Source organism: Capricornis sumatraensis, chromosome 19, assembly GCF_032405125.1.
Source record: "Capricornis sumatraensis isolate serow.1 chromosome 19, serow.2, whole genome shotgun sequence".
Classification (NCBI taxonomy): Eukaryota; Metazoa; Chordata; class Mammalia; order Artiodactyla; family Bovidae; genus Capricornis; species Capricornis sumatraensis.
The window spans coordinates 76,395,555-76,403,399 of NC_091087.1; positions in this window are offsets into that span (position 1 = coordinate 76,395,555).

Here is a 7,845-nt window from a genome sequence, read left to right on the forward strand (position 1 = left end):
TTACAGCTCATGGGGTGGCACGGAGTCCGATGCAACTGAGTAACTAACAGTTAATTAGTTTAGTGGATGAGAGAGCTCCCCCTACAGGCTAGCCCCGCCTCCTACTTTAGTCTCTTTAATTCCACAGTACTAAGTTCGCCACTTTTCTGTAAATTGGAAATTCTTTCAAAACATAAAGCTGGATAAAAGTATATACACAAAATAATCCTATATGATTTCCATGGGTACCTATGCTGCTGCTGCTAAGTCGCTTCAGTTGTGTCCGACTCTGTGCCACCCCATAGACAGCAGCCCACCAGGCTCCCCTGTCCCTGAGATTCTCCAGGCAAGAATACTGGAATAGGTTGCCATTTCCTTCTCTAATGCATGAAAGTGAAAAGTGAAAGTGAAGTTGCTTAGTTGTGTCTGACTCGTAGCGACTCCATGGACTGCAGCCCACCAGGCTCCTGCGTCCATGGGACTCTCCAGGCAAGAGTACTGGAGTGGGGTGCCATATATAGGCAAGTAAATGTTTAGGAAAAGCGCAACTTCTTTAAGTATACATGGATGTAGTAATAAACGAGATGGCATCTCCAACTCAATGGATATAAGTTTGAGCAAGCTCCAGGAGTTGGTGATGGACAGGGAAGCCTGTCCATGCAGAGTCGGACATGACTGAGCAACTGAACTGAACTGAATAATAAAGGAAAGAAAACGATGTCCTTATGACACTGAAGAGACACAGCAGGGGTTGCAGTGTGAGAGAGCTGAAGGAAGTGAAAGGGGTTGATCAGGGTGTGTGGCCAGCACACCTTCTGATGTGGAGCAGGCCCTGGGCACAAGAGCTGTGGTGCACTGGAGGCAAATGCCACTAGCCCTTAAAAGGTCAAAGGCTGGGATGGGCAGGTCCAGGGCACGGAGGCCTTCCCCTGTGTGCGGGCTCCCTGCTCATGGCTTCGCCCAGAGAGACTTGGACTGGCTGCAGTAGCTCCAGGTCTTGCGTTCGGTCTCACAGGAGGTCTAGGGAGACAGAGAGCCTTTCCTCCGGGAGGCAAACTGAGGTCCTGGCCCACCTCTCACTGGCCAGAACTGAATGCATGCCATTCCAATGGAGTTTGGCTCAGGGCAGAGGTTCTCAAGGTGTGGGCCTGTACCCCCAGCAGCAGCATCTCCTGGGAAGTCATTATGAATAAAAATTCGCTGACTCAGAAATTCTGGGGCTGGGTCCTGTCTGGCTGTGTTTCACCAGGCCCACCAGGGGATTCTGGTGCAGGCTGAAACTTGAGACTCAATCAGAGACCAGCTCAGTTTAGTTCAGTCACTCAGTCATGTCACTTCAGTTGCTCTTTGCAACCCCAAGGACTGCAGTATGCCAGGCTTCCCCATCCATCACCAACTCCCGGAGCTTGCTCAAACTCACGTCCATTGAGTCAGTGAAGCCATCCAACCATCTCATCCTCTGTTGTCCCCTTCTCCTCCTGACTTTAATCTTTTGCAGCATCAGAGTCTTTTCCAAACAGTCAGTTCTTCATATCAGGTAGCCAAAGGATTGGAGTTTCAGCTTCACCATCCGTCCTTTCAATGAATATTCAGGGTTGATTTCCTTTATGATGGACTGGTTGGGTCTCCTTGCAGTCCAAGGGACTCTCAAAAGTCTTCTCCAACGCCACAGTTCAAAAGCATCAATTCTTCGGTGCGCACCTTTCTTTATAGTCCAACTCTCATATCCATACCTGACTACTGGATAAACCACAGCTTTGACTAGATGGACCTTTGTTGGTAAAGTAATGTCTCTGCTTTTTAATATGCTGTCTAGGTTGTTCATAGCTTTTCTTCCAAGAAGCAAGTGTCTTTTAATTTCACGGCTGCAGTCACCATCTGCAGTGATTTTGGAGCCCCCAAAATAAAGTCTGTCATTGTTTCCTTTGTTTAACCATCTATTTGCCATGAATATTGAAACCGTATGTTATGACCTTACTTTTCTGAATGTTGAGTTTCAAGCCAACTTTTTCACTCTCCTCTTTCACTTTCATCAAGCAATCTTGATTCCACTTTGTGCTTCATCCAGCCTGTCTGGTTCTTTTGCCTTTTCGAAATCCAGCTTGAACAACTCAAAGAATTTTCACATACTGTTGAAGCCTGGCTTGGAGAATTTTGACCAATACTTTGCTAGCATGTGAAATGAGTGCAATTACTCAGTAGTTTGAACATTCTTGGGCATTGCCTTTCTTTGGGATTGGAATAAAAGCTGACCTTTTCCAGTCCTGTGGCCACTGCTGAGTTTTCCAAATTCACTGGCATAATGAGTGTAGCACTTTCACAGCATCATCTGTGATTATTTGAAATAAGTCAGCTGGAATTCCAGCACTTCCACTAGCTTTGTTTGTAATGATGCTTCCTAAGGCCCACTTGACTTCACATTCCAGGATGTCTGACTCTGGGTAAGTGATCACATCATCGTGGCCATCTGTGTCATGAAGTTTTTTTATATAGTTCTTCTGTGTATTCTTGCCACCTCTTCTTAATATCTTCTGCTTCTGTTAGGTCCATACCATTTCTGTCCTCTATTGTGCCCATCTTTGCATGAAATGTTCCCTTGGTATCTCTAGTTTTCTTGAAGAGATCTCTAGTCTTTCCCATTCTATTGTTTTCCTCTATTTCTTTGCACTGGTCACTGGGAAAGGCTTTCTTATCTCTCCTTGCTATTCTCTGGAATCCTGAGTATATCTTTATACTCAGTAATCCAGCTGAGTATATCTTTCCTTTTCTCCTTTGTCTTTAGCATCTCTTTTCTCAGCTATTTGTAAGGTTTCTTCAGACAACCATTTTGCATTTTTGCATTTCTTTTTCTTGGGGATTGTCTTCATCCCTGCTTCCTGTACAATGTCATGAACCTCCGTGCATAGTTCTTCAGGCGCTCTATCAGACATAATCCCTTGAATCTATTTGTCACTTCCGCTGTATAATCATAAGGGATTTGATTTAGGTCATACCTGAATGATCTAGTGGTCTTCCCTACTTTCTTCAATTTGAGTCTGAATTTGGCAATAAGGAGTTCATGATCTGAGCCACAGTCAGCCCCCGGTCTTGGTTTTGCTGACTGTATAGAGCTTCTCCATCTTTGGCTGCAAAGAATATAATCAATCTGATTTTGGTATTGACCAGCTGGTGATACCATATATAGAGTATTCTCTTGTGTTGTTGGAAGAGAGTGTTTGTTCTGACCAGTGCGTTGTCTTGGCAAAACTCTATTAGCCTTTGCCCTGCTTCATTCTGTACTCCAAGGCCAAATTTGCCTGTTATTCTAGGTGTTTCTTGACTTCCTACTTTTGCATTCCAGTCTCCTATAATGAAAACGATAGCTTTTTTTAAGTGTTAGTTCTAGAAGGTCTTGTAGTGTCTTCATAGAACCATTCAACTTTTGCTTTGTCAGCATTACTGGTTGGGGTATAGACTTAGATTACTGTAATATTGAATGGTTTGCCTTGGAAACAAACAGATCATTCTGTTATTTTTGAGACTGCACCCAAGTATTGCATTTCGGACTCTTTCATTGTGAGGGCTATTCCATTTCTCCTAAGGGATTCTTGCCTGCAGTCGTAAATATAATGGTCATCTGAATTAAATTCACCCATTCCAGTCCATTTATTTCATTGATTTCTAAAATGTTGATGTTCACTCTTGCCATCTCCTGTTTGACGACTTCCAATTTACCTTGATTCATGGACCTAACATTCCAGGTTCCTATGCAATATTGCTCTTTACAGCATCAGACTTTACTTCTATCACCAGTCACATCCACAACTGGATGGATGCCCCCAGACAAAATAAAGTTTGTCACTGTTTCCATTTTTTCCCTATTTGCCATGGAGTGATGGGACCAGATGCCATGATCTTTGTTTTCTGAATGTTGAGTTTTAAGCTGACTTTTTCACTCTCCTTTCTCACTTTCATCAACAGGCTCTTTAGTTCCTCTTCTCTTTCTGCCATAAGGGTGGTGAAATCTGCATATCTGAGGTTATTGATATTTCTCCCGGCAATCTTGATTCCAGCTTGAACTTCATCCAGCCCGGCATTCTTCCTGGGTACTCTGCATATAATTTAAATAAGCAGGGTGACAATACACAGCATTGTGGTACTCCTTTCCCAATCTGGAACCAGTTTGTTTTTCCATATCCGGTTCTAACTGTTGCTTAACCTACATACAGATTTCTCAGGAGGCAGGTAAGGTGGTCTGGTACTCCCATCTGTTGAAGAATTTTCCACAGTTTGTTGTGATCCACAAAGTCAAAGGCTCTAGTTTAGCCAATTAAGCAGATGTAGATGTTTTTCTGGAATTCTCTTGCTTTTTTTCTATGATCCAAAGGATGTTGCCAATTTGATCTCTGGTTCCTCTATCTTTTTCTAAATCTCACTTGTACATCCAGAGGCTTTAGGTTTACACACTGTCAAATCATAGGTTGAAGGATTTTAAGCATAACCTTGCTAGCATGTGAAATGAGTGCAATTGTGCCATAGTTTGAATTCTCTTTGGCATCGCCTTTCTTTGGGATTGGAATGAAAAGTCTCCTCTTCCAGTCCTGTGACCACTGCTGAGTTTTCCAAATTTGCTAGCATATTGAGGGCAGCACTTTCACAGCATTATCTAGTTCCCCTACCCAGGATCCAACCTGGGCCGCCTGCATTGGGAGCTTGGAGTCTTCGACACCGGACCAAACGACAGTCCTCTCACTTCTCACGTTGTGAGGCTCATCCCCATGGTAGCAGGTGGCAGAAGTGAGCGACAGTCGCTCTCACCATACACCACGTTTTGCTCATGGAATGATGCTGCCCCCAACAGCCGTCCACACGGAAGCGCTCCGTGCTTTCGGCCAGGCCCTCGGAGTGGCACTGCGGGGTCGCGTCCAAATCCGAGGCGCCGGCAGGCCGGAGACCGGGCCTGCGCCGGCCCTGCGCCCTCCCCGCTCCCGCGGCCCGGCCCGCCGCCCCCTGCGCCTGCGCTTTCTCCGGATTCGCTCGAGGCCGGGCGCCGGCCTGATGCCCCCGTCAACCTCTGCTGGTCCCCGGACACACGGCCGCGCTCGGCTTCTCGTCTTCTGAGACCCGGCTCCGCACGCCCCGCGCGCGCAAAGGCGCGGTTTCCGTCTTACAACGTCTCTCAGGGGCCGCCCGGCCGGAAAGGGGCCGCCGCGCCCGCAGTCGCCGCTCGGGAGGTGCTGCCCCCTGGCGGCCGCGGGCCGGACGCGCGGGGCGCTCGGCCGCGCGCGCCCTCTAGGGGTCGCCGCCGGGACGGACGCGCCTCCGTCGAGGAAGGTCGTCGCAGGGCCGGGAAAGAGCCCCAGGAGGCGGGGCCGCTGCGCTGCGCTTTGAGCGCGCGCTCTGTGCCGGGCGCAGGTTCCGCGGGGGACGCTCCCGAGGCCGGTGAGCACCCGCTGCGGCGCTGCGGGCAGGTCCTGCGGCCGTTCCCAAACCCCGGGGAAGACCCTGAGGCGCGCGTGGCCGGGGTGAGGCCGCGCTGAGACAGCCCGCTGCGAGCCCGCGGGACCGCGGCCCCCGGCTGACCCTGGACGCGCCCGGCCGCCTTCCCATGGCTGCGGCTGCCCCTCGAGGGGGCTGCGGAGGGTCGCAGGGGTGCAGGGGCCCTTCCTGAGCCTCTCGGCCCTGAGGCCCACCCCGCTCGTCCTGTCACCCTGCCTTCCCGAGGCAGGCGCCCGGCACGGGGCCTGGCCCCGAGTCCTCCCCGCGCCCCCTCCCACCCCCGCCTCGATTCTTCACAGGTTTCTCCCCGGGTGTCTCCCGCATCCGCTCCCCACTTGGCCCCTCCACTGAGGGCTGAGAGCCCGGCCTGGGACCCGGGACCCTGCTCGGGGAGCCTGCCCTCCCCAGCTGTGACGGCCCTCCACGCAGCCCTGCCCCACCCCTGAAGGCACCTCTGAGCCTCCCGGGTGGAGGCCCTCAGGGCAGCCCTCCTGGCAAACTCCTGGCGGCTCCTTACTGAGCCAGGGGCTCCTGTCCCCGCACCCCCTGCCTCAGTGGTGAGCTGGTGGACCAGACGGTGCTGGATGGATCCTGCTCGGGAAGAAAAGGGCTGCTTACTGGTGGCCTGATGTCAGCAGAAGACGGAGGAGCAGGGGATTCCCAGCCTGGATGTGAAGATGTGGCCGTGAATTCACTGGGAAGCCCCTTTGCTGGGAGCTGGGGGTGTGCCTCCAGGGTCACGTGACATGCACACACACACACACAGACACACACACACACACACACACACACACACACACACATGCACAAACCAGGCGGTGCTCTGAGCAGCCTGGTGAGAGGACAGAGGGGCGCAGGAGGGACGGAGTGGACAGGACAGGCCCACTCCTGAGGCTTGCACTCCCCCGCACTCCAGGCCGAGGGCAGGCGAAGGCCCCTCGGGCCAAGGATGGAGCCTGCTGACCCGGCAGGGCACAGGACACACCCCGCCTCTGTCTGATGCCTCTGCTCCTTGGGCAGCCTGGTCACCCTGGTGCCAGCAAGGCGGGCTCTGGCTCCACAGGGAGAAAGGACGAACGCGGTGCCCCGGTATGGGGCCACTGGGCCAGGGAGACTGTGGACCCAGGACTGCAGCACCAGGGGGCTAGATGGACTCTGGAGCCGGCACATGGCCTTGAGACAGAAGGGGCACCCCAGAGGGACACACAAGGGGGTACACAAAGCCAGAAGCGGCAGAGATTGGGGTGACATAACCACAACCCCAGGGACCCCTGGTGCCACCAGAGGCTGGTGGAGCAGAGAGGACCCTCTTCTGGAGGCTTCTGACACCTTGATTCTGGAGTTGGGGCCTGGGAGCTGTGAGAGGGTCAGTTCCTGTTGTTCTAAAACATATCATCCCAGTTTGTGGTCATTTGTTTCGGCCACCCCAGGACACCTACAGCGGGGAGTTGGAGACCCTGAGCCCCAGAGGGTCCCCCTCAGTGGGAGCACAAGCTTTATGTCCATGACTGAAGATTGAGGCAGAAAATGTCAACACATGAAAGTGTCAGTCGCTCAGTCCTGCCCAACTCTTTGTGACCCCATGGACGGTAGCCTACCAGGCTCCTCTATCCCCGGAATTTTCCAGGCAGGAACACTGGAGTGAGTTGCCATTTCCTTCTCCAGGTATCTTCCCAACCCAGGGATTGGACCCCAGGTCTCCTGTGTTGTAGGCAGATTCTTTATCATCTGAGCCGCCAGGGAAGCCCTGTGGTGAAACCCCGGGGCAAGTGACACCAAGAGGCTAGGGTGCAGACAGTCCTGGGAGGAGGGCTGCCTGGGAAGGCCTGGGATTGCAGACACCAGGAACTTTCCCCAAACTGCCAAGGAAGTGGCATGAGGCTGCGAAGAAAAGGTATTAACGAAAACGGTACACAACCGTCGTTCCCTTTTTTAAAGCAGACTTTCGCAGCGACTGGGAAGCCAGCGCAGTCGTGGGGCGCTCTCACAGGAACCGCATTTGTCTCCGGCGCCGCCGCGCAGATGGCGACAGGTGCAGAGCAGGTGAGGGTGAGCGGTGAGTCCGGGGGCTGCTCCTCCCCTGGGACGTGGGGGCCTGGCGTGCCGCGGCCCGTGGGGTCGCAGAGTCAGACGCAACCGAGCGACTGAATCGAACTGAACCGAACCTCCCCCGGGGGCCATACAGCACGGCTGTTGCTCCCTGTTGCCATCTGTGGGGGGTGGGCTTGTTGCCCCCAGAAGGCTATGTCTCATCCTGTGCCCTGGAGTCTGCGGGCAGGACCTTGCTGGAAAATAAGCTCTGTCTAAGGGTGTAGCAATGAGCTCACCCTGGGTTATCCAGGGGAGCCCCAGGTCCAAAGAGACAGACAGACGAGAGACAGGGGGATG